General features: G+C 41.8%; 1 protein-coding gene across 38 annotated transcripts in view; it reads left to right on the forward strand.

The window, feature by feature from the left end:
• The window catches only part of DAB1 (DAB adaptor protein 1), a 956,508-nt gene that overhangs the window by 621,319 nt on the left and 308,441 nt on the right, over nt 1-26,748 (forward strand). For 2 of the 38 annotated variants that reach the window (XM_055585736.1, XM_055585738.1), the window contains exon 3: nt 9,255-9,293. The exons of the other annotated variants lie outside the window; for them this stretch is intronic. The gene's annotated coding sequence lies outside the window, so the exon portion shown is untranslated. The remainder of the gene's footprint in view (nt 1-9,254; nt 9,294-26,748) is intronic. 38 annotated transcript variants of the gene reach the window in all.

Below are 26,748 nucleotides of genomic sequence, written 5' to 3' on the forward strand. Positions count from 1 at the left end.
CCTCCTGCCAATGTAGGCAACTCAGATTAGACCCCGCGGTTGGGAAGAGTCTCTGGAGAAGGGATTGGCAGCTCATTTCAGTATTCTTGCCTGGGAGATCCGATGGACAGAGGAGCCGGGCAGGCTACAGACACTGGGGTCACAAAGAGTTGGGCGTACTAAGCGTGCATGCGCACATACATGTATATATATTCTTTTGGATCTGCCCATTTCTTATTTTTAAAGAGCATCCTAAAAAAATAGAGAGTTCTATGGGAAACCCTGGGGGCTTCCAATCCCGGGCTTCAGTTTCAGCCACAGAACCTGGGGTATTGATTTTTCTTCCAAGTGCTCTGATATGTATTATATATATATATATTTGTTTCAGTTAATAGCCCATAAGAAAGTTGTGGTGAAATTTCTCTTTGGAGAGAAAATGTTTCCTTTCAAGTTCATTGTCATTATTCAGTATGCGCCTGTATTGAGAAATGGCCACATTCCCACAGCTATGGGGAGATTCAGAGGAGTTGATAAATGAGTAAATCACATAGGGAACAAACTCATGCCTCCTTCCAAAAGGCTTACAGTCTTTGAAGAATGCCTAAGTTACATTTTCTCAGGAATAACAATAACATAATATTAAGACCAAGGTCCATGAATCAAGGCAAATAGGAAGTGGTCAAACAGGAGATGGCAAGAGTGAATGTCGACATATTAGGAATCAGCAAACTAAAATGGACTGGAATGGGTGAATTTAACTCAGATGACCATTTCATCTACTACTGTAGGCAAGAATCCTTGAGAAGAAATGGAGTAGCCATCATAGTCAACAAAAGAGTCCGAAATGAAGTACTTAGATGCAGTCTCAAAAATGGCAGAATGATCTCTGTTCGTTTCCAAGGCAAACCATTCAATATCATGGTAATCCAAGTCTGTGCCCCAACCAGTAATGCTGAAGAAGTCAAACAGTTCTATGAAGACTTACAAGACCTTTTGGAACTAACACCCAAAAAAGATATCCTTTTCGTGATAGGGGGCTAGAATGCAAAAGTAGGAAGTCAAGAAACACCTGGAGTAACAGGCAAATTTGGCCTTGGAGTACAGAATGAAGCAGGGCAAAGGCTCATAGAGTTTTGCCAAGAGAATGCACTGGTCATGGCAAACACCCTCTTCCAACAACACAAGAGAAGACTCTATACCTGGACATCCCAAGATGGTCAACAGCACAATCAGATTGATTATATTCTTTGCAGCTAAAGATGGAGAAGCTCTATACAGTCAGCAAAAACAAGACCAGGAGCTGACTGTGGCTCAGATCATGAACTCCTTATTGCCAAATTCAGACTTAAATTGAAGAAAGTAGGGAAAACCACTAGACCATTCAGATATGACCTAAGTCAAATCCCTTATGATTATACAATGGAAGTGGGAAAGTAGATTTATTTATTTATTTTGCATTTTATTTATTTTTTTTAATTTTATTTTATTTTTAAACTTTACATAATTGTATTAGTTTTGCCAAATATCAAAATGAATCCGCCACAGGTATACATGTGTTCCCCATCCTGAACCCTCCTCCCTCCTCCCTCCCCATTCCATCCCTCTGGGTCGTCCCAGTGCACCAGCCCCAAGCATCCAGTATCGTGCATCGAACCTGGACTGGCAACTCATTTCATACATGATATTTTACATGTTTCACTGCCATTCTCCCAAATCTTCCCACCCTCTCCCTCTCTCACAGAGTCCGTAAGACTGTTCTATACATCAGTGTCTCTTTTGCTGTCTCGTACACAGGGTTATTGTTACCATCTTTCTAAATTCCATATATATGCGTTAGTATACTGTATTGGTGTTTTTCTTTCTGGCTTACTTCACTCTGTATAATAGGCTCCAGTTTCATCCACCTCATTAGAACTGCTTCAAATGTATTCTTTTTAATGGCTGAGTAATACTCCATTGTGTATATGTACCACCGCTTTCTTATCCATTCATCTGCTGATGGACATCTAGGTTGCTTCCATGTCCTGGCTCTTATAAACAGTGCTGCGATGAACATTGGGGTACACGTGTCTCTTTCCCTTCTGGTTTCCTCAGTGTGTATGCCCAGCAGTGGGATTGCTGGATCATAAGGCAGTTCTATTTCCAGTTTTTTAAGGAATCTCCACACTGTTCTCCATAGTGGCTGTACTAGTTTGCATTCCCACCAACAGTGCAAGAGGGTTCCCTTTTCTGGGAAAGTAGATTTAAAGTAGTAGATCTGATAGACAGAGTTCCTGATGAACTATGGATGGAGGTTTGTGACACTGTACAGGAGACAGTGATCAAGACCATCCCAAAGAAAAAGAAATGGAAAAAGGTAAAATGTTTGTCTGAGGAAGCTTTACAAATAGTTGTGAAAGAAGAGAAGCAAAAAACAAAGGAGAAAAGGAAAGATATACCCATTTGAATGCAGAGTTCGAAAGAATAGCAAGGAGAGATAAGAAAGCCTTCCTCAGTGATCAATGCAAAGAAATAGAGGAAAACAGTAGAATGGGAAAGACTAGAGATCTCTTCAAGAAAATTAGAGATACCAAGGGAACATTTCATGCAAAGATAGGCTCAATAAAGGACAGAAATGATATGGACCTACCAGAAACAGAAAATATTAAGAAGAGGTGGCAAGAATACACAGAAGAACTGTACAAAAAAGATCTTCATGACCCAGATAATCACGATGGTGTGAACACTGACCTAGAGCCAGACATCCTGGAATGTGAAGTCAAGTGGGCCTTAGGAAGCATCACTACAAACAAAGCTAATGGAGGTGATGGAATTCCAGTGGAGCTATTCCAAATCCAGAAAGATGATGCTGTGAAAGTGCTGCACTCAGTATGCCAGCAATTTGGAAAACTCAGCAGTGGCCATGGGACTGGAAAAGGTCAGTTTTCATTCTAATTGCAAAGAAAGGAAATGCCAAAAAATGTTCAAACTATTGCACAATTGCACTCAATCTCACAAGCTAGTAAAGTAATGCTCAAAATTCTCCAAGCCAGGCTTCAACAATATGTGAATCGTGAACTTCCAGATAAGCTGGATTTAGAAGAGGCAGACGAACCAGAGATCAAATTGCCAAGATATGCTGGATCATGGAAAAAGCAAGAGAGTTCCAGAAAAAAATATCTATTTCTGCTTTATTGACTATGCTAAAGCCTTTACTGTGTGGATCACAATAAACTGTGGACAGTGCTTCAATAGGTGGGAATACCAGACCACCTTACCTGTCTCTTGAGAAATCTGTATGCAGGTCAGGAAGGAACAGTGAGAACTGGGCATGTAACAACAGACTGGTTCCAAATAGGAAAAGGAGTTCGTCAAGGCTGTATATTGTCACCCTGCTTATTTAACTTATATGCAGTGTACATCATGAGAAACACTGGGCTGGAGGAAGCACAAGCTGGAATCAAGATTGCTGGGAGAAATATCAATAATCTCAGATATGCATATGACACCACCCTTATGGCAGAAAGTGAAGAAGAACTAAAGAGCCTCTTGATGAAAGTAAAAGAGGAGAGTGAAAAAGTTGGCTTAAATCTCAACATTCAGAAAACTAAGATCATGGCATCTGGTCCCATCACTTCATGGCAAATAGATGGGGAAACAGTGGAAACAGTGTCAGACTTTATTTTTCTTGGCTCTAAAATCACTGCAGATGGTGACTGCAGCCATGAAATTAAAAGACGCTTACTCCTTGGAAGGAAAGTTGACAAACCTAGATAGCATATTAAAAAGCAGAGACATTACTTTGCCAACAAAGGTCCATCTAATCAAGGTATGGTTTTTTTAGTAGTCATGTATGGATGTGAGAGTTGGACTATAAAGAAAGGTGAGTGCTGAAGAATTGATGCTTTTGAACTGTGGTGTTGGATAAGACTTTTGAGAGCCCCTTGGCCTGTAAAGAGATCCAACCAGTCCATCCTAAAGGAGATCAGTCCTGGGTGTTCATTGGAAGGACCGATGTTGAAGCTGAAACTCCAATACTTTGGCTACCTCATGCAAAGAATTGACTCATTTATCAAGACCCTGATGCTGGGAAAGATTAAAGATGGGAAGAGAAGAGGACGACAGAGGATGAGATGGTTGGATGGCATCACCGACTCAATGGACATGAGTTTGAGTGAACTCTGGGAATTGGTGATGGATAGGGAGGCCTGCCGTCCTGCCGTCCATAGGGTCGCAAAGAGTTGGACATGACTGAGCAACTAAACTGAACTGAACATCTGCTGGATCCCAGGCATGGTGCTGGATGAATTATAGATTAAACCAATAATGCTCACAAAGGTTTTGGAGGAAGGTGCCATCACTTCCATTTTTTGGTTAAGAAAATCATGGCCAATGTGGCCATTAGAGCAATAGCACCATACCTCAGGCCCCACTGTATTTTTAGAAGCCCAGGATCAATGTTTTAATTTTTTAAAATCAGAAGAAGGAAATGAACCTTTAGGGTTGAAGAGTACATTTGTTTTTAGGCCAACACTGTTGCGAATGGAACTTTAATATATATATTTTTAATGAAGAAGATGGGGCCTCTGAAAGTCACCATTGTGGGACCAGAGGAGGGCGCAGGAAAATTGAAAGTTTTTTAGAGCCATGTGGGGACACACAGATAGACACAATCCCAACCCTGCGTTCTTTCCCTCCCATCCTGAGGCCCTATTCTCAATTGCTTTGGTATTGTGTTAGTTGATCTGTCATGTCCAACTCTTTGTGACCCATGGACTGTAGCCTTCCAGGCTCCTCTGTCCATGGTATGCTCCAGGCAAGGATACTGGAGGGGATTGCCATTCCCTTCTCAGGGTTCTTCCCGACCCAGGGATCGAACCTGGGTCTCCTACATTGCAGGCAGATTCTTTACTGTCTGAGCCACCAAGGAAGCTTTTACCCGCCATTTTTTTTAGTCTAAGCATCCTTTCACAGAAACAGTGCTTGAAAACTAGGGCTCTGTATTGTTAATTTCAGCACCCCGTCTGGTCTGAGAGAACAAGACAGGGAGGCATAGAACCTTAATGCAGAGGGCTTCCTCCCAGGATTCCTGGACAAAGGCACTAGCCCAGCCAGGGTCTTGATGAGAGCGAGGAGAGTTGATAGTCAGATTCTGCCCTGTTTTAAGCAGACAGTTCAGTCCTACAGAAGTTATACTGAGTGTGGAATTCTTCTCCTGGAGCCCTTGGATGATGAGTAAGTGGAAAAACAGGTGGAAAGCAACAGTGTTGAGGTTTGCACGCAGCCCCACTGCCCATCAGCTACTTTTCTGCCAATTAGAACCTTTGAAAAATTTGGCCTTCATTTCCCTGAGCAACAGTCCAATGTCAGTGGAGGCCAATTTACATTCAGGGCACAAGGCACTTTCCTCTACTCTCCTGTGTAAAATGGAGTTTTACTAAAGCCTTTGGATGATTCTGGATTTCACAATGACTACATTTGATCCTGGGTACATTCGTCCATGGCCTGGTGATGTTTCCCATGGCATTTAGCTTCTGAGGCCATGCTGTCCTTTGACTGAGTTTATCATTAAGAAGTCTCTGAATTGTTACAGAAGGCAGTTGCTTTATAAAGGTATAATGTGGTCTCTCTTTGAACCTCAATTTCCCCGTTTGTAGAAGGAAAGGATGGGATGATTTCTAAACTCCTTTTGAGCTCAGTTTTACTTTTTGAGCTACTACTAAGTGAAAGACCCTAAATTAAGGGCTGGGACTTGTTTGGGGGATCATCTGAGATTATGGATGGAAAATTGTCATGTAAATCTTATTCACCTTTATGTTAATGCAGAATAACAACTCTCAGTTAGTAGCGAATTAGAATGGCCCAAGAATTTTACACACATACTTATTTTTTACATGCTTGTTTTTCTCCATAGCAGTAAAATTGTGAGATAAACCTTAGTGTTTGTATTTCAGAGATGAGGAATTTAGGCTTAGAGAGGTTAGGACACAGTAAAGCTCAGAACCAGGAACTGAGTCTAAGATTGACTTCACCTCATGGCTGCTGCTATTTTCATCATCATTATCCTCATGTTATATGTTGCTTTTGTTTCACAGTCCATTCAGAAGAAAGCTACGTACAGAAAGACAACACACTAACAGTCATAGCATGTTAAATTGGCTCAAGTTCAGTTGTTCACAGGTGACCTTTGTCTGGATACAAATTCTGTTGAAAAGGTGTGGAACATTCCAGAGACAAAAGCGGCCAGAGCATGTTCATTTCTCCCGTGAGTTAAACTGCATCTTGATATATTGGGAGCAAAGTCCAGTGCGATAAACACGTGCTAATCTGCATGACCTATTTTCTTTCCACTCCTTCGGATGGACTGGGGGCAGGAAGTCTTCTTTTAGAGAAGACTAAACCCCGTCATCGTAAGAGAGCTACAGGGAATTTGATGTCTCACTCTCTCTTTTCAAGTTTAGCTCCCTAAGCCTCAGAGAGATAGGTAGCTGCCTCAGGTTCCCAATGTGATCAGGCTTCTGGAAGCCAGACTCACCAACAGAAGCCAGACAGGTTTAGTCTTCCACCTATGGGATGGGGGCTCCCACGTGGAACCACCCAGCTGTCATCCTATGTAACAAACTGAATCACTAGGACAGCCACAACCACCTCGAGGCCATGTGACTCTTTCCACACTGCGTGTCATTAAGTCGTTTCCAGACATCATTTTTCTGGCCCTGTCATACATGAAGCTCATAGCTGTGGCCTTTAGCGTTCCAAAGACCCATGTTCAGATCCTGGTTCTGACACTACCTGTATTTTTTTGAGCAATAGCTGAACTCTCTGTGTCTTAGTTTCATATCTGACATAGAGGTGAAAATATCAAACCCACGTGGCTGCTCTGCAGAGGAAGAGAGGTGACACGTGGGAGTCTAGTGTTTTGAAATCATCTCACTCCAGTGGTAGGAGCTGGATTAGTGGGATAAATGAGATGAGGTTATGATTGTTCTTAATTCATAAAGGTTTTCCTTTCCTAGGGTTGCATGGTGAGTGAATAGTGAAGCCAGCGCTGAAAAACCCAGCCTGGGTTGGGGAGGGGGGGGCGCGGAGAGTGTTGCTCTTTGGTAGCCTGTCAGCTGTGAAGGGTGAGGAGCCCATCCTGTGTGCCCTGGGGCCTGGCTCTGGCCTCTGTCTTGGCCTCACAGTTTGCTGCTTCTTCCCTCTCCACTCTGGTCCACACCAGCTGTAGCCGAAATGCAGCCTCTGTACACCAGTGCTTGATTAGATCTTGGAGACAGTTTTGGGTGAAGCAGGGAGAAATAGCTTTATTGCTTTGCCAGGCAGAGGGGGCTACAGCAGGCTAATGCCCTCAAAACTGGGTGTCCCCTCCCTGGAGGAGATGGTGAGGATGTGGTCAACTTAGGGACATTCTTCTGACTGGCTGGTGGTGAGGTAATTGGGAGTCAGCATCATTAACCTTCTGGTTCCAACCAGTCTGGGGTCTGTGTGCTGTGGGCACCTTAGTTAACTTCTTCCAGTTGGTGGGAGTTTCAGTACCTGTGAAGCATCTCAAAGGACATGGCTCAGAATATTATCTGTAGTCCTTGCTGCTGCTGCTGCTACGTCGCTTTTGTCGTGTCCGACTCTGTGCGACCCCATGTAGTCCTTGAGGAACTAAAGGTCTTTGACTTTGTTTCATGGATAAATTATTATTGTTTTGTCTTGCTTGACTGTTTTCCTGCCATTCTGTATTTTTTCACTTTTCTGAGTAAATTTATTCCTTGACTAAAGTTTTCCTACAGGCAAAAGGCAGACAGAAGACATGGGTGGGGGTCTATTCTGAGAAGGCCTCCTAGGGTCCTGCTTGGTTGCACAGCATCCTCACTATCTTTCAAAACGATCGGCTTTTGGGGCTTGCTGTCCGTTCTGTCTGAAATGTTCATCCCCCAAGTCTGCATTGGTATCACCTTTACCTCCTTAAAAGCCTCTCTAAGTCATATCCCAGTGAGGCCTGCCCTGACTACTCGTTGGGAAATGTTCCCCTTTCCAGCACTTCTTCCCTCTCCACTCTTACTTTCCTCCTCAGCACTTCCCAGCTGTCTGACATATTGCATACATACAAGAGTACCTTATTTAACTGTACCTTGCATTATTGCTCTTCACAGATACCGTTTTTTAGCTTTTTATTGACTGGGACATTTTTGTAGAAACTAATGCCTATGGCCAACAATATCTATTTTGGCTAGCCAAAAGTTAATTCTGTTATTTCACTAACATTTTGCAGGTTGTCACATTTAATGGTTATAACTGACACACCTGTAAATCTTTTAATTTTTGTGTAATGTTGTCTTCAATCTACTGTTCTGCAGAAGCAAAGGAGCATACTCCAGCACCATGAGTTTCATTTTCCCTTTATGTATCAGAGTCAGTTTCTAAGGTTGATTGTCTTTTTGTTGGTCTAATATTCACATCATCTGAATTAGAACTATATTCTGAAGAACTGTCATCCCCTGAGACACTAATATATATGTTGCTCGGACTATCAGAAAATATCTGCTTAAAATTCACCGAAAAATTCTCCTTCACTCAAAATTTTGTGATATGCCATTTTTCAAAATGTTGCATTTGTAATATACACCAGGCTGGAACAAAAACCTAACGGAGCAAAATGTGAATGATGATGACAATCGTAAGTTGTATAATGAACCCTTCATCAATTTTAAGCTCTAACAACTTTGCATGGTAATGTTAATTATATCACCCTCTAAAAACACTCTCTAAAACTCTAACACTCTCTAAAAATGTCTTCAGTCAATAACATCCAGGTAACAAAAGACCTGGGGCTTTTGTGGTAAAGCTCAGTGGTAAAGAATCCACCCGCCGGTGCAGGAGTCATAGGTCTGGGTCAGGAAGATCCCTTGGAGGAGGAAATGGCAACCCACTCCAGTATTCTTGCCTGAGAAATCCCACGAACAGAAAGAGTCCGGAGGGCCACAGTCTATGGGGTCACAAAAGAATCAGATGCGACTTAGTGACTAAACAACAATGATGAAAGATGTATTAATATATCTCCGGTCAGTAATGTGGTAACAGATTGAAAGTATGGGGAAACCCTGTGTTGAGCAAGTCTATCCTCACCATTTTTCGTACAGCATTTAGTTACTTCATATTTCTGTGTCACATTTTGATAATTGTTGCAGTTATTTCAAATGCTCCACTAGCAAAAAGATTATGACTCACTGAAGGCTCAGATGATGGTTAGCATTTTTTAAGTAATAAAGGGTTTTTATATTAAGGCATGTTTATTGTTTTTTTAGGCCTAATGCTAATGCACACTTAATCGACTGCAGTATAAGGTAATCATAACTTTTACGTGCACTGGGAAACCAAAAAACTCGCGTGACTTGCTTTATTGCGCTGTTTGCTTAATCGCAGAGAGTCTGGAACCCACAACATCTCTGAGGTCTGTCTGCACTTGACTTTTTCATTTGTTTTTGTCTGTCTTCTTTCACTAGGACATAAGCCATGTTCCCACAACTGAACAATGCATGGTAAACAGCCTGCAGTCAGTGAACTAAACTCTTTTGACTGAATGAATAAAGATATTTGGAGTTGGGATCGGGGGTGCTCTGCTTGCACTTCCTAGTTCTGATGGTGTTGGTGGCAGAACACGTATGCTTCGCCCCACGTGATCACACCTTGCCAACCCCCTTCTCTGGCAATCACTGAAACTTCTAATTGTGATTCCCAGCTGTGAACTTTGCCCTTCCTTCTTTGTGGGGTGGCTCTGGGCTGGCAGTTGTCTCTTCAGGAGCTGTTCTTTGCAGTCTGATCACATGGGTAATGTAACATTTAATTTTAAAAAATCTCTGAGTAGAGCTCTTTATTAGAAATTAATTTGCTCAGGTTCTCGGGTGTTGTTTACTTCTAGCGTGCTGAAGTGTTTCCCCTGGTAGGAGCTCTTTCTGTCTTCTGCTTAAGTTCTAGGGAAATGCTTTCTAGAATGTCGCCCTGTGCAGCTCCGGTTTTGTAAATTATGTTCTGAGCAGGGGGCACTTTCTATCTATATCGTGAGCTGAAGTCTAACTCTCCTTTTTTTTTTTTTTTAAAGGTTTCTTTTATGCTTTTTGAAATGTTTAAAAAAACAGCTTGTTCTTGGGGCAGGAATTTTGTAAAAGCAAATGATACGTTAGAAATTGTCTAATAAAATTAAACTGAATAGAAGTGTTTTCTATGGCTTATGTTACAAATGGAGAATATGATGGACCATGGTGGTGTCAGAAAAGGACTAGGAATCAGATGACCTGGCTAGTTGTTTTATGTAGCTTATTATTTGGGTGACTCTGGGCAAACCATTCAATCTCCCTAAGATACAGTTATTATTTGAAAAATGAAGTCTCTAGGCCATGGTCTTAATGCCATCCAAGATCCTTTCTAGCTTTAGAGCTCCTGACTGGAAGCCTAACAACTTCAGTCTTAACTTGGATACAGCTGGTTACTAGTACTGGGCCTCTGGGTAAGTCAGCTTCTTTCTCGGAGCTCTAGCTTCTCAGTCTTTCAAAAAGAGACAAAGAGTGTGTGTTTTTTCCAAGGGCATTAAGAGAATTTTATTTGGACACACAAAGGTGAACATACTTTTTAGCTGTAGAATCCTGATTTATTAGAAGCAACTTCTTACTTTATTGTGATTTCATGGCACTGTGCCAACAGAATGGTTGGAGAAAAGGAGATGAAAAGTCATTACATATCAAATTGACAGTTTTTAAATGGTACTTTAAAAATATATGGATGTTATGATTTACTTTTGATTTTTTTTTTTTAAATTCCCATCTTAAGTTCTTGACTTGAGCTTGGGGAAAGGATTCAGAAATAGCTTTCATTTTCAAAGGAGTATTTTCAAAGGAGTATTTCATGTCCCCGTTTTTAACCACTGAATTTTTTGTGGGTGTTTCTCCCTGGAATTCCTGGGGAAAGAGATCTTTTCATGCTTCTTCTGATCATCTATCCCTTCCTCTGTGGACGGATATTAGCAGGTAATACCTACAAAATCACAAATGCCATGCGAATTTGCAGGACCTGCTGGCTGCTTTCTGGAAACTTCCTATTGATGGGCACCTGATTGACACTGACTCAGGTTTTTTTTTAATTAATTTATTTATATTTTATTGAAGGATAATTGCTTTACAGAATTTTGCTATTTTCTGGACACAGACTCATTTTTTAAAGATAAGCCTAATTAAAAATCTGGAGTCATTCATTTACCAGTTTGGCTCTTGGAAGTCATTTAGTATTGCTATCTCTATAAGAATAGAGTTAACATGGATATCATTTCTAATATAATGAATATTCCTGATTTAGACTGTACATTTGAAATGATGAATATTCCCAATTTAGACTGTAAATTTGAATGACCAGAGGCTGAAGTTCCCCTCCAGGGAGGGAAAAGGCATCATTTTATTGGGGCCAGTGACCCTACTGGCTTGGCCCAGGTGGCTGTGCAAAGGTACAGAGCTCCATCAGACCGGAGGAGGTGTGGCCTGCAGTCAGCAGATAAAGGAGGTGTGGTCTTGGCAGCTGGGAGTGAGAGAGGAGGGTTGGGACCAGCTAACATACCAGCCGTCCTGGCCATGGGGTCCTGACCTCTTACTCTCATCCCGCCCTCATCCCCATAGTATTAATTTTAACTCTAGATGATTTACAGGGAAACATAAGACAGAGCTAGGTGTCAAGGTATGAAAAAAAGATCTTGGAATCCAGAAGACGTGAATTCCAGTCCTATTTTCAACACTACCCAGCTGGAAAACCACTGGCCCATCTCATCTTGTCCGAACCTGGCAAAATAGGGACAGCAGAGCCTACCTTCCTGCGGTGTCACGTAGAGGAAATGAATGTGTGGACAGGAAAGTAGTTGGCAAAACGTTGATAGTCTTTAGAAAGGAAATATCAACTGAGTGCAGAGATGAAGGGGAGACCAGAGGGCACCCTCCAAAGAGAAGCTGGAGATCTTTTCCTCTCCCTGTTGCTGTGTTCTGAGAAGGGTGTATTGTCTTCGTACCAAATGAAGATGGGAGTGTGGAATAGAGCTCTTTGGGCTTCAGACCTCAACCTCCACATGGAGCTCAGGCCAGCTCACCTTTGCTTCCCTGCAGAGAGGGCTAAAGGAGTCAATGATAAAATATCAGAAAGGCATTTGAGGGCTTTTAGAAATACTCACCCGGAGAAGGCATTGGCACCCCACTCCAATGTTCTGCCTGGAGAATCCCAGGAACGGAGGAGCCTGGTGGGCTGCCGTCTATGGGGTCATACAGAGTCAGACATGACTGAAGCGATTTAGCATAAGCATAGCATAGAAATACTCACCAGGTAACATTACACACATGTAACCATGTAGTGTCAGCTATTCAGAGATGCATGGTTGTGTTATTTATTAATCATATTGTGTGTGTGTGCACGTGTGTTTTCAAATTAGTATTAAAGTCTTGAACCAGAGCCCATTAAAATAAAGAAACTATTGTTGGGTGTGCTTAAGGAAACTAGCAAATATTTCTTTTAAAACTTTGTTTAAGAGAAGTCTACCCAGAATCCTCGTACTTGGCAGGCAGAAATTCATCTAAACTGTTTTCCAAATTTACCAAGCGCTTTCCTGAATAGACAAGGAGCCTGGGGGTATTGCAGGAGTGATGAGTTGTGAATCCCAATATGAGATGTGTGTAAAAAAAAAAAAGTCCGTTTAAAGAGGAAAAAGAAGTTTCTGACTGTTTGGCAAAACAGGTTATTTTTAAACTGAAGAAAAATAGGATTGTGGGGATTTCAAAGTTTTTTGTGATTTTATTTGTTCATCTATAGGTGGGACTTTCTAACATCTCATTAGCACAGGGGCAAACTGAGATGTAAAAGGAATGGAAGACTGTCCATCACCTCAGGTGGCCTTCATGCTCATCAAGGGACAAGTTGTAGGTAGATCAGAAAGTGGCAATGTATGCAACGCAGGGTGAGTTTATGGAAACTGTGATGTTGGGAGATAGGTGCATCTGGGTTCTAGATCTGGATCCACCTGGGGCTTGATGTTTCATCAGTTCTATGCCTCAGTTTCTACTTATTCAAAACAAAGGTAATAAGCCTTCCTATGTTGTAAAGATGAATGAGACAAGGCATGTAGACTGCTTATCGCAGAATGTGGCATGTAGTAGTGTAATCACAACTGTGATTATATTTTCCTTTCTTTGTTTCTCCCTTCAGTTTCATGCTCTGTCACAAGAGACGTATAGGCTTGACGTTCCTTAGGAATGCTGAAGGCTGTGACTAGCTTTCCTGGAGGAGGAGCTGCCCTTGGACCTTGAACTAGCTGTCTTCTGCCAGCTCTTCCAGGATGCACTCGGCTCTCCCTCTTCCCTCCCTCCCTCTGCGTGGACTGCATCCATGGGCTTCCTGGCCTCTTCTTAGAAATAGCCAATGCTGAGTTCTAGCAGGAGGCTGAAGGGTGGACAGAAAGGAGAGTGAAGAAGTCTGTGTGCTTTGCTCAGCTTTTAGGCTTTCTCTTATCATAGGGTTGCCTTGGACTTGCTGTATCCTAGACTGCATGTCACCACTCCATTTATGGCAATGTTTTCTACTGAGTTTGCTCCCCATTCTGGTCACCCTTCCCTTCTCTTACCCCTTCAAGCCTAAGAGAAGTAACAGGTTCTGCTATTCTAGCCCTGGGATCCTGGCCTATCCGTCAAGGTTAACCTTCCACTCAGCCCACCCTTGGGCACATAATCTTTGTACTAACTCTTTGCAATAATACTATCTTCAGTTTGTCATCTGTTTCAGGGTGGGACCTCAAAGAGTGGGCTGAGTTTGATTAGATGAGGAGGTATAGCATTGGGTAATCAAGGTGTGCTCTGGGATCTATGACTGATGTAGTGTGGCCACAGCGTGTGTTTCCTTCAAGAAGGATGGACTGGACTGTAAATCTGGGGAAGATGTGCTGGTCAAGAGCCCGAAGGTCTGGTTAACATATCATACTTCACATCATAGCAGAGATGGTTCTTGATAATTGTTTCCTGATTCATTTTGACAGGTGTCTATTGAAAAGTTAATAGGCATATGGTATAGGTAATAAATAGCAGAAATTTCTCTCCTTTCCTTCCAAATAATAATATGCAAATGAACTAGAGGAAGGGAAAGAGAACAATATGGAATGACTCTCTCCTGTACAATTTGCATATGTCATCTTATTTATTCTGCTTAGCAGCCATTAGGGGTAAAGTACAAACTTCAGTGGAGTTGCCAAAGGTCACAGAACTGGGACTTAGTGGAGCCATAATTTGAAAGCTCAAGGCCAGTCCGTGAAATGGTGATGTTCATGAATTTCCAACATTGTCAGCTGCAAGATATGAAGAGTGATGTAATTAAGGGTTCAAATGAGAGGTACAGGTAAGAACAGCAGGGTGTGGGTCTTAGGCTGTTTGTTACAGCCCCATCCCAGGAAGGAATGTGACATTGTAAGGCCATGCACAGCAGGAATTTCTGCAAGAGTAATCTATGCAGAAGGAGTTCCTCTATAATCTCAGAGTTGTCACACAGCCTAGCATCCCAGCCATCGGGGTGTGATTTCATAGCAGGAAGGATCCTGGATATCTCTCCGGGACTAGATCAACTCATTCCAATTGCACAGGATACTGTTCTCTCCCTGCCATTGGGTACCCTGTTTATACTTCTACAGAAAGTGATCTCTGTCTCTCCCCTAATTGTACATATATTTCTCCGCCTGGTGACTTCTCCACTTCTGCATAACTTCTGCTCAGTCTCCCCTTGCTGCCTCAGAGCCTCTTTATGTGTATCTTTTCACTTCTGGCCCCGTTACTTGTGGACAGAATCTGTATTAACGAGTTCAAATTCTTGGGAGAGAGAATATACCCATCTTTTCATATGTCCAATCTGGATCTAAGTCTTCCTGCAAGGCCAGACTGTGACTCTGATCATCCAGTGAATTGTCCTTGGGTAAGGGATAGACTTAGCCAAAGCTATGGTTTTTCCAGTAGTCATGTATGGATGTGAGAGTTGGACCATAAAGAAGGCTGAGTGCTGAAGAATTGATGCTTTCAAATTGTGGTGCTGGAGAAGACTCTTGAGAGTCCCTTGGACTGGGAGGAGATCAAACCAGTCAGTCCTATAGGAGATCAGTCCTGAATGTTCATTGGAAGGACTGATGCTGAACCTGGAGCTCCAACACTTTGGCCACCTGATGAGAAGAACTGACTCATTGTAAAAGACCCTGATGCTGGGAAAGACTGAAGGCAAAAGGGGATAGCAGAGGATGAGATGGTTAGATAGCATCACCAAATCAATGGACATGAATCTGAGCAAACTCCTGGAAATAGTGAAAGACAGAGAAACCTGGCATGCTACAGTTTATACAGAGAGTCGGGCACTCTTTAGTGACTGAGCAATGAAGAATGGACTCTGTGAAGCTGAAAAGTTTGTACCTTACACCTAATGGTTGCTAAGCTGGGACTTAGATTAGGGAGTGGACATCTCCAGGAGGGGCCATTATTCTGACTATTCTGGTCCATTTTCTGGCCCCCCCAAATTCACATCCAGTCCAAATGCAGAATACAGGCAAGGCCTCTGTATGACCTCATCAGTTCAGAAGTCCAGATTCCCATTATCTAAATTATCTAAAATCATATAACAGTGACTAGGGCATGGACGTCTTTGCGAGGTAGGGTATTTTCCTACCTAACCCCAGCACTTACCACTGTGTGTTAAGCATCTTAAATAAATTATGTCATTTAATACACTAACCATATCTGGTGAATATTCTCAGAGCCATTGTATTTTGCAGTGTTCAGAGTCAGGGGAATCCAATAACAGGCCCAGTCATGTGGGACCAGGGAGTGGGTCACAAAGGACTGGAAACTTGTGAATTCTCTTTACCATTGTGCCTGCATTTCCCTACTATGTTGCCACATATTCAGATTACTTGGGGAGATTTTTAAGTATCCCAATGCCCAGGTGGAACCTCAGAGCAGTTAAATGAGAACCCTGAAATGGGTGTGTGTGCTCAGTTGCTAAATTGTGTCTGACTCTTTGCAACCCCATGGACTCTAGCCAGCCAGGCTCTTCTGTCCATGGGATTTCCCAGGCACCAGTACTAGACTGGGTTGCCATTTCCTCCTCCAGGGGATCTTCGAAATCCAGGGGTGGAACCTGGGTCTCCTGCATTGGCAGGCAGATTCTTTATCACTGAGCCTCCTGAGAAGCCAAACGTAAATAGTCTTTCCACCTCCTCAGATGATTTCAACGTGCAACAAAGCTTGGGAGCCTCTGCCCTGCGTTGCTTTACTCATCACTAGAGGCCAGTGCTCCAGGGGAAGGGTGAACATGGTAAGGAAGCCTTCCCCACGGAGGGGAGCTTCAGCTGACAGTTGAAGGCATTTGCTGGGTGTGACAGTGAAGAGTGTATTGTGTGGATAGGAGATATCTACTAGCAGATGGCAGGCTTCCCTGATAGCTCAGTTGGTAAAGAATCCGTGTTTGCAGTTTGCTCGGTATTTGCTGAATGTGATGGAAGTTTTTTAAGATCCCATGAGAAGGTTCACATAAATACATTCACACATCAGGAAACAACGGGCAACATGCGCTCCCTTGTCAGAGCGTCCGTCCTCATTTATGGCTTGAGCAAAACACAGCCCCACGGTTATCATTGTTGTGGATACGTTTCGTGAGCGAGATAATTGTGGAAATTGGGTTGCTTCCCATCAAGAGCGAATCCTTTTGTAGAGAAAATTTGAGCTATCCATGTATTCCATTTTACAGTAATTGAGATTGGACTAGCAAGTCGTTAGTGAAGCAAAGGAAAATGATGGGTTCTTTAGTTTTTTTCCAAAGGAAGGTAGAAAAAAATTGATGTTTGAGAAGAGAGAGAAAAATTAAAATGGGGTGTCAGTGGTGGGAGGGAACATGCCCATCTCTTGGCTCTCTGGTTAATGAGAGGGTGGCATCTCTGTGCTGAGATCTCCCTTGAGTGCAGCCAGTGGGAAGGTGCCCCCTGTGGTCAGAACAGGCACTGGGATGTAGACCATCTAGGGATGAGCCCATGCCCAGGACCACCCTGGGTACCACGCAGCTTGGGGACCTCTGTCTCTTTCTCACCCAGCTTACCACTGGCAGATGTTAGTCTGTGTGGTTCTCTTCCCCACTGTCAACTTTGAAGATAATGAAACGCAGCTTGAGCAGAGGAGAGTCAATAACAGCAGTATATATTTTAGATACATCAGTAGGTGAAGCTGCCATATGCAATGCTTGCTTATTTAAAATCCGCTTCACTGGGAGGGCCTCATTAAATACTTGTCTTTTCTTTCTACAAGGCCCCAGGGAATGGCCATAGTTCCAAGTTACTCAGTCACATCATGGAGGAAATGGGGATGATAGTAGAGGGCATTCAGTCTCCAAGAGCAAACAGACATTGTGCCCCGCAATGTTATGTGGCTTGTGTGGTTAAAATGAGGACAGGCATTGGCTAAAAAGCTAGGTGATGAGGGAGGTGGAGTTTTAGGACTGGTGTTGGGGAACAGGTATGAAGACCACCTGAGGCCAGTCCCTATCCCTGGGAGGGTGTAGCAGTCACCAGGCTTTGACTCATCTCTCTCTGTAACTTTTGCCCATGTAGACTTCTGTGTACAGAGTAGGTGCTTAGAAACGTACATAGAATTGATTTGGTTTACAGAACCAGTGACTTGCCGGCTATGTGCTGAAGGAATTAGAGATATTTGCTCTTTTACTATTTCTTCCTGAGAATTCATTTATCTAGAGTATCTTTGGAAAGAAAAATTTAAGAGCATAAGCTTTTAAACTCAGTAGCTCCGCTGATGCAAGCAGTCTCCCAGTTGGTCCCCTTGTCCCCACCATCGTTGGTCTCCAGCCCCAGGGTAATTCCTAGGTTAGCATCGTCTTGAAGGAATTGAGCTGTATTAGCCACTCCCCTCTTCAGTCATTGTGGTATCCCTCTGTCACCTGCTGGTGAAGTGAAAGTTGCTCAGTTGTGTCCGACTCTTTTCAACCCCATGGACTATACATATAGTTCATGGAATTCTCCAGGCCAGAATACTGGAATGGGTAGCCTTTCCCTTCTCCAGGGGATCTTCCCAACCCAGGGATCAAACCAGGGTCTCCTTTATTGCAGGCGGATTCTTTACCAACTGAGCTACCAGGGAAGCCTGTCATCTGCTAGTAGATGTTTCTTTAATCACTTCTTTCTCCCACTAATGAATCAATTTGAAATTTGCACCTGGCAGCAGCACATGAATTTTTAGATACAAAAATTTATATACATATGCTACTGTGAATCTTCATGTTAAAGGAATAAACTATCTACTTTTCATATTAAAATAATTATAAGTAGCTATTACAGAGATTGATGTCTTCACTTCAGTGGGTTTTTTTTTTTCCAATCCTGTCTGGGCTGCCTACTCCCTAGTTTGAAGACTGTGGGGTCTCTGGATTGCCCATTGTACAGATGAATAAATTGAGGCTCAGACTAGTTTGATAGCTAAAGTGCCTAAAAGTACATAAACAGTCAGTGGGAGAGTAAGGCAGGAGTCCAACCCAGCCCTCAGCTATTGCTTTAGGTTCTGCCACTTACTGATACATTTTTGTAAAATCATAGGTAAAGATTTTAGAAGGTTGGTTAGAAGTCAGGCCCCAAGTATTGAAAACACTAATGGAATTATTTTAAGCTTATACACTTTTTTTCTGATCCTCTATTAGTTTATGTAATGAATTTTCATGGTGCAGTAAATACTCAATGAAACTGTGTGATCCATTAGTTAAATGAAATGTTCCTAAGTATGCCGTGTTGCTGTCACATAAATTCCTTCAATATTGCTGAAATCTGGTTCTGACTTTTGTGAGCTTTGAGTTTGATTAAAGAAACACCTTCTGTTCCTCCTGTCATCTCCTTACTAAAGGATGTCAGATACCTGAGTAATAGCAGTACCTGCCTTCTGGAGTGGAGCATTTTATTTTCCCCAAAGTACTTTCACATAACTTTCATTTATTCCTGTTCATTTAATCCCATGAATTATAGCCAGCATTATCCCATTTTACAGATGAGTAAACTGATGGACCATTTAGGTTTTTTCATTCTAGATCTGCCCTAGAAATGCCAGACCACCAGATAACTGTATAGCAAGATCCCAGTGGTTTATTTTTCAAGTTAAAAGAAAGCGTGCTTTGTTCAGAGAGAGTTTAAAACAACTTGAGTCAGATTGTTTTGACTGTATTTAAAAATACTACTGCTATTATGCTTTAGGGGCTTCCCTGGTAGCTCAGCTGGTAAAGAATCTGCCTGCAAGGCAGGAGATCCCAGTTTAATTCTGGGTCAGGAAGATCCCCTGGAGAAAGGGATAAGCTACCCACTCCGGTATTCTTGGGCTTCCATGGTAGACTCAGACAGTAAAGAATCTACCTGCAATGCGGGAGACCTGGGTTTTATCCCTGGGTTGGGAAGATCCCTTGGAGGAGGTCATGGCAACCCACTCCAGTATTCTTGCCTGGAGATTCTCCATGGAAAGAGAAGCCTGGCGAGCTACAGTCCATGGGGTCACAAAGAGTTGGACATGACTGAGTGACTGAGCACATTATATGTTAGTATTATACTCTTCACATAAGTTAAGGAACACTGAAAATTCCCTGTTGGAGTTTTTTTTGTTTTTTTTTTTTTAGAGAGAGACAGTGCTGATGTTCATGTCCATGGGACCATACACTGTTGATTGTATGAAAGCCTATAGACCCTTTTCATTTTGTTTCTGGCTTCAGGTTATTTGGGCATGGCCTTTGTGGAACCTGTAACTGATCACATTTCCTTTTTTGCTTTGTCCTCTAGGACGTCAATAAACTTACAGCTTATTTTCTGCAACCTCAAGATTGTTTTTGTGTCCTAGTCTTTTTTCTACCTCTGCCTTCATTTCCAATTCTTTGTTCCCCTTCACTTCAGTTTTCTTCATTCATTAATTTTATCCTTTTCTGGAGAATGAGTGTATATGAAACTTTATATAAGCTCCCTGACTTCTTTTTATTTCTTTTCATAATGTCAGGCAAACATAACCAACAAGCAACTCAATGAACATGATGTCTCAGGCCAAGAGAGGTCTCCTACTTCTGTGATTTTTCTGACATGTACAGTTGTGGCAAAACAGGTCTTCTGTGAGGTTGTTAATTTATCAACTTGGTGGCCTTCAGAGTTTTAATCCCAGGATATGTTCTGTCAGTGTAGGTATCTTTCTGGATGGCTTTGGTCTCAGCAAATGATGGCTGTGAGGATGGTGCTATTTTATCAGTAGAGAGATGTACTACCTTCAGATATCCTACCAAGGTTTTTATAGCCTTTGCACTTCTGATATCCCTGGCAGAATTAAATAAGCACTGCCATTGGGCTCCGTAAAACCTTGCTCTTTCCTATTCTCTTGACCCTGAAAAGAAGGATTATAGAGAAGGAGCAAATTTTGGGCAGTTTCCAAATGGAATATATCAGATCAGTTAGCCCTTGACATATTAAAAAACAGAAAAAGGGTTGATAGTTTAAAGTCATAGTCCCAGGGATGGAGAGGGAGATGGTCCAACAAAGGCTGACTCTGGCTACATAATTAGTGCTACCAACCAGGGTTCTTGGCCTCTTTAATCAATAGAAATTGATCAGAGGCCAGACAAGAAATCCTTTATTGGGGCACTTGCTGCAGCAGGGGTGAATGAGAACAAACAATAGGTTCCCTTGCTGGCTGGCTCCCAGAGAGGGGCAAGCTTTTTCCTTACATGGAGTGAGGATAGGGGTGTGTCCAGGGGTCAGGCTGGGTAGATGGCTTAGGTGTTTTGCCCACCCCTTAGGTGGTGTTGCATGCAGAGGGCATGCACAGGATGCTGCTTTTTGCTCCCAGCTCCTCAAAAGTAGCAATTGGGTTTTTGGTCTCCTTGTATCTCTGGGGTTCAGCATGTGCCCCAACTGCACATGAATGCAGTTCCATACAGTTTCTTTGTGTTTTATTGTTCCAGGAGAGGTATGTTCAGTTGCAGGCATTGCAGCACTGAAGAAAAGGGTCCCTGTTCCCAGGCCTGTCTCAAAAGGAGCTTGTGGTGATTTCTGGGGTTAACAGATTAAAAAGTCTTAGGGGGCAATTCCTGGCATGGAGGCAAGTCTGGAGGGGAGGTCCAGGGCTCAGGAAGAGACCTGCTTGAAACAACCTTGGTCAAGAGACTTGTGTCAAGTCAAGCATTCCAGGCAGATACAGGATGAAGTTGGAATCTATAATAAGAACTGACAGCCATAAACTAATTTTAAACTCAACTAGCCTTGGGAATTAGAAAGCGGTCCATCCAGGGAGCTGGAATTGGGTCTGAGATTTTTTTTTAAAAAAAGAAAGGTGTTGCCAGAATTGGCTTTGTTACATACTTGAATGTGTTATGGTCTGAGCTAGGCTTTTTTTTTTTTTTTTAATTTGAAGATAATTTCAGAATTACAGAGAAGTGTAAGAATATACAAAAAAATACCCTACACCCTTTACTTAGATTCACCTGCTAATATTTTTTATCACATTTGCTTTAGTATTTGTGTATTCTCTCTGTGTATATCCATAGATATACATACACATATGCTACATATATATATATATACACATGTCCGAGATTTGTTTTTCCTGAATCATTTGGATGGTGCATGTAGCTTAGCCCTTTATACCTAAATATTTGGTATGTATTCTCTAACAATGGGCTTCCCAGGTGGTTCAGTGGGTAAAGCATCTACCTGCAATGCAGGTGATGCAGGCAGATGAGAGCTTGATCTCCAGGTCAGGAAGATCCCCTGAATGAGGGCATGGCAACCCACTCTAGTATTCTTGCCTGGAGATTCCCATCTACAGAGGAGCCTGGCAAGCTACAGTCCATGGGGTTGCAAAGGGTCGGACATGACTGAAGCAACTGAATATGCATGCATGCATTCTCTAAGAATAGGTATATTCTCTTACATAGCCATAGGAAACTTGTCAATTAAAATAAATTTAACATTGATAGAATATTTTTACCTAATTTGCCATCCATATTCAAATTTGTTGATTGGCTCTCTGATTTCCTTTGTAGCATTTATTTTCTCTCCAAAAAGAGGATCTAATATTTCATTTAGTAGTTGTACCTGTTTAGGTTGTTTTAATCTAAAATATTTCCACAGCCTACCTTTGTCTTTGGTTTGCCATTTTTGAAGAATAGACTTTTCTCCACATTTTTGTGTGCATGTTATTAGTAGATTCCTGGCCAGGATACTGCATCATAGTGATGTGGTCTTCTCAGGATATTACCTGATATCCATCTGCTCATCTCTGTTAATGTTAATTTTGATAACCTGATGGAGGTGGTGTTCATTGTCTCCATTATATGATCGCATATTTTCTGCTTGCAACTACAGACAACAAATGAGAACACACTTTAAGACCTATGTCTAGCTTCCTGGATTTAGAATTTACTGACTTTCTGGGACAACAAGATATGTTGGGCTCATCTTGTACCTGCCCTTCACAGCTCTGGAATAACCCACTTCTAGAAACTCTTGGTCTTTTGACTAAGAGTTGTAGTAGAAACTAAAATCTGGGTATTAAAGTATCACCTTGTCACTGGAGAATCTTTGCTTCTAGACCTGTTCAGTGGACAGGGCTAGGAAATATATGCATATAAACACGTGTACACACACCTACATGCAGATGCGTGTTTATTTTATAAACCATGAGTTTAAACCCTGAAATCTGCAGTTTCCAAACTGTCCCCACAGTGCTCTTTCCTGGCTTACCCCTTTCCATATTTTAATGGTTATTCTTGAACAGTGAGAGTCTTTGCTCCCAAGAACATTAAAGAATTTACTTCTCTGCCCAATCCTATAATACATTTAGAATAGTTTCATGATTGCTTTTCCCATAACACTACCAACAAAAGCCTACTAAAAGGAGTTCAAGTTTTGTTTGCGGTGCTCCCTGCCCTGGTCCTGCTCATGATAGGTTGTAAACAGTTAAATTCTGCGTTTGTAAGTTATTCATATTAATGATTTCTCTCCCACCCCTTCAGTGACTGTGTTTATGATGCTCCTTGGAAATACAATTGAATTTGTTTCAGTTCACTTCCAGTTTTAGCCCTTCCCCCACTTTCCATCGCTGTTAATTTTATTTTTTTATCTGAGACGTGAAGCATTAATATGCTTCCACATGTAGAAATTAAGTAAAAATCTACTCTGATAAGTATGACCCTCTGCCATGTCTTTCTACCTGGTCATCCTGTCATTGTAACATCTAGGATCTCCCCATGTAGAGAAACAGCTTCATTGTTTTCTGATTTGTTTGTCCTGTTTCTTTTTGTAAAGATAAGCAGATTTATGTATCCTCCTTTCTTACATAAAGACTGGCATACTGTATATTGAGCTAGGCTTTATAAGTGCCCAGATCTCACTGATCTTCCAAATCTTGCACTCTTGGTGTTGGTCTTCCCATTATACTGATGTGGAAACTGAGACTCCTTATCTGTATTGTTGCAAACCTTTGTGCCTTATTGATAAATAGCCTGTTTTCAGTGCTTTATACTTTATATGAAAGTGATTAAGATATGCCAAATCATGAAGCATCAGGTAGTAGTACATACAATTTTTAATCCATCAAATTGCTGCCACTTGAAGTCCTGCTTCTTGGAAGTCTACCTCTTCATCTGGTTTTTAAAACTGGATGTCCCTTTAGACTGGAATTTTTAGTGTCTTAACATCTCACACAGTACTTAAATAAGGATGCGGCACCTGGCTGGGAGAGTTGTTTTTGACTTTCTGTTTTTCCTTTTTAAAATTGAGATGAAATTCACATAGTATAAGGACTTCCCTGGTGGCTCAGATGGTAAAGCATCTGTCTACAATGCGGGAGACCCAGGTTCAATCCCTGGGTTGGGAAGATCCTCCAGAGAAGGAAATGGCAATCCACTCCAGTACTGTTGCCTGGAAAATCCCATGGACAGAGGAGCCTGGTAGGCTACAGTCCATGGGGTTGCAAAGAGTCGGACATGACTGAGTGACTACCTCTTCATCTGGTTTTTAAAACTGGATGTCCCTTTAGACTGTTTTTTTCAGTGTCTTAACATCTCACACAATGCTTAAATAAGGATGTGGCACCTGGCTGGGAGAGTTATTTTTGACTTCTGTTTTTCCTTTTTAAAATTGAGATGAAATTCACATAATGTGAAATTAACCATTTTGATGTATATAATTCAGTGTCACTTACTTTACTTGTAATGCTGTTTAACCGTTACTGCTATCTAGTTCCAGAACACCTCATCTCCACCATAGGAGACCCTGTAACCATGAAGGTGTCAGTCCCCGTTCCCTGCTTCCCCCAGCACCTGGCAGCCCCTGCTCTGCTTTCTATCTCCCTTTGGATTATTTGTTTTGGATAGTCTGGAGGAAAATGGAATCATTTTCCATTTTCACAATAAGTGGCCTTTCGTCTTAACTTCTTTCACTTGGCTTGTTGTTTGCCGACTTCATTCACCTTGCAGCCTGAATCAGTACTTCATTTTGTTTTATGGCTTGGATAATATTCCGTTGTATGGATAGACTTTTGTTAATTCATTCTCCAGCTGATGGACCTCTAAGGGGGGTTTGAGTGAAACTGGGGAGAAGAGTGGCTTGCACCACCCTGCCTTGTGCTCTGAAACCTACTAGCCACGTGACTATGAACAAGCTACTAAACTTGTGCCTCCCTTTTCTCATTTGTCAAGTGAGTGACTGAAGGATCGGATAAGATAATATATGAGAAGTTCATAGAAGACAACCTGGCGAACAGTTGTAGTAGTAATAGTAGTGTTAGTCGCTCAGTTGCGTCCCACTCTTTGCGACCCCATGGACTGCAGCCCGCCAGGCTCCTCTGTCCATGGGATTCTCCAGGCAAGAATACTGGAGTGGGTTTTCATTCCCTTCTCCTGGCAAATAGTGGGTCCTCATAAACTTAGCTGTTTCACCTTTGGCTTGTATGAGGGTGGGAGGGAAGGAGAGTGAACATAAATGTGTATTATAGGAGGTGTTTCAGTGTGTGTTTCTTCTGTTGTAGCTGCTCAAACCTTTGTACTTTGTTTTATTAAAAAAGGCCTATCTGTTTTCTCTGCTTTGTGGTTTGGTGTTTTTGCACCCCGCCCCTCCCTACCCCCCATCACTGAACATGGGATTTTACATTTAGAAGCAGTTCAGTAGGCAGAATGTCTGTAGTGGAATGTTACATAATTCACATTTAGATTTGAAGAGCTCATTATAAAAAACCTGACACACTTCAGGAATATTAAATTACTGCAGATTGTGTGGAGCAAAGAAACATTATTGAAGCATTTCAAAATCCTAGGCGAGCCTGAATTTAACTGATAGGGTTTCACAGCTTTTACTGGGGAAAAATGATTTGAGTTGTCACGTGGTTTTCTGGGCCTAGAGGACTTTAATCTCCTTAATTACAAAGAAACGAATTTCCTAAATAATTTGGAGCTACTTCACAGCATTTGCTCAACCTCTGGCTTTTGGAAAATTAAAGGGAATGCCAGGGCCCTGGCCATAGAATGTTCTCTTCTTACTGAAGCTTCCTCAAGCACATTTTTATTCAAGATGATGCTAGTTTCCTTTCTTTATTGATATGGGGATGTACTTCAGGAATTCACAAGTAATGCTTATAACACTTGAACACAATCTCATTTTGTTAAACAAGTCGGACACTGGAGATGCCCACAGAATAGACAGGTGCTCTATTATGGCTTACAAAGTCAAAGGGAAGAAAATGGTGCAAATCTAATCCAGTTTTATACACTGACTTTTAACAGTGCTTGAAATGATTTAAAACCCACATATTTCAGTCCATGACAATGTTTATGGATCAGGGACCTACTGTGTGCAAGCCCAGCATGATGGAAATATCTTAGCTCCTACCACTTCCTACAATTTGTCTTTAGAAAGCAAACTTATCCTGCCATGGTTTCCTCCTCTGTAAAAAGAGGATAGCAATATGACCCTGAATCTGTGTTGTGACCTTGTATTCCTGTGTTCATAACACAGGAAACTATTAGTGCCTAATATTTATTGAGCACCTGCCAGGAGATGGGTCAGACACTCTTCCAAGCATGTTACATGTGTGATCACAATTTCCTTAGCCACTTCATTAAGTTGATACTGTTACTCCATTATAAAGGTAGAGAAACTAGGCAAAGAGGGGTTCAATAATTTCCTTAATATCACATTGCTCATAAGTGGCTCAGGCTATGAAGATGGCCAAGAATCAGATCATAAGAAGATACACTGTTTCCAGTGAAAGCTCATACTGCTGCTGCACAACAGGCCCCAATAAGTCAAGAGAAAAGTTGTCAAGGCAAGGAATAGTGACTTTATTTAGAAAGCCAGCAGAGCAAAAAGATAGTGGACTAGTTTCTCAAAGAACCATCTTACCTGAGTTAGAATTCAGGCTTCTTTTATACTAAAAGGTGAGGGTATATGGTTGGTTGTTGCACACCTCTGGGTGTTTTAATCCTTTGTTCTTGCAGCTGTCCATGTAGGTCATGTCACAATGTTCCTCTAAACCTTCAACAAGACAAATGTTTCTTTCTGCCTTTCAACTTTTTATCTCTGTATGAATGGAAAAATGTTACACCTTTAAAGGTCAGAGCCTTGTGAATGGGCTATCCTGTATATTTCAGGCTATAGACAACATTCTTATCTTATAGCAAAAACAATAGAGTACAAAGGTTAAAGTAAAAGAAACAGATCCAATATGGAGTCAGATTTGTTCT

This window comes from Bubalus kerabau, chromosome 6 (assembly GCF_029407905.1).
Source record: "Bubalus kerabau isolate K-KA32 ecotype Philippines breed swamp buffalo chromosome 6, PCC_UOA_SB_1v2, whole genome shotgun sequence".
Taxonomy (NCBI): domain Eukaryota; kingdom Metazoa; phylum Chordata; class Mammalia; order Artiodactyla; family Bovidae; genus Bubalus; species Bubalus kerabau.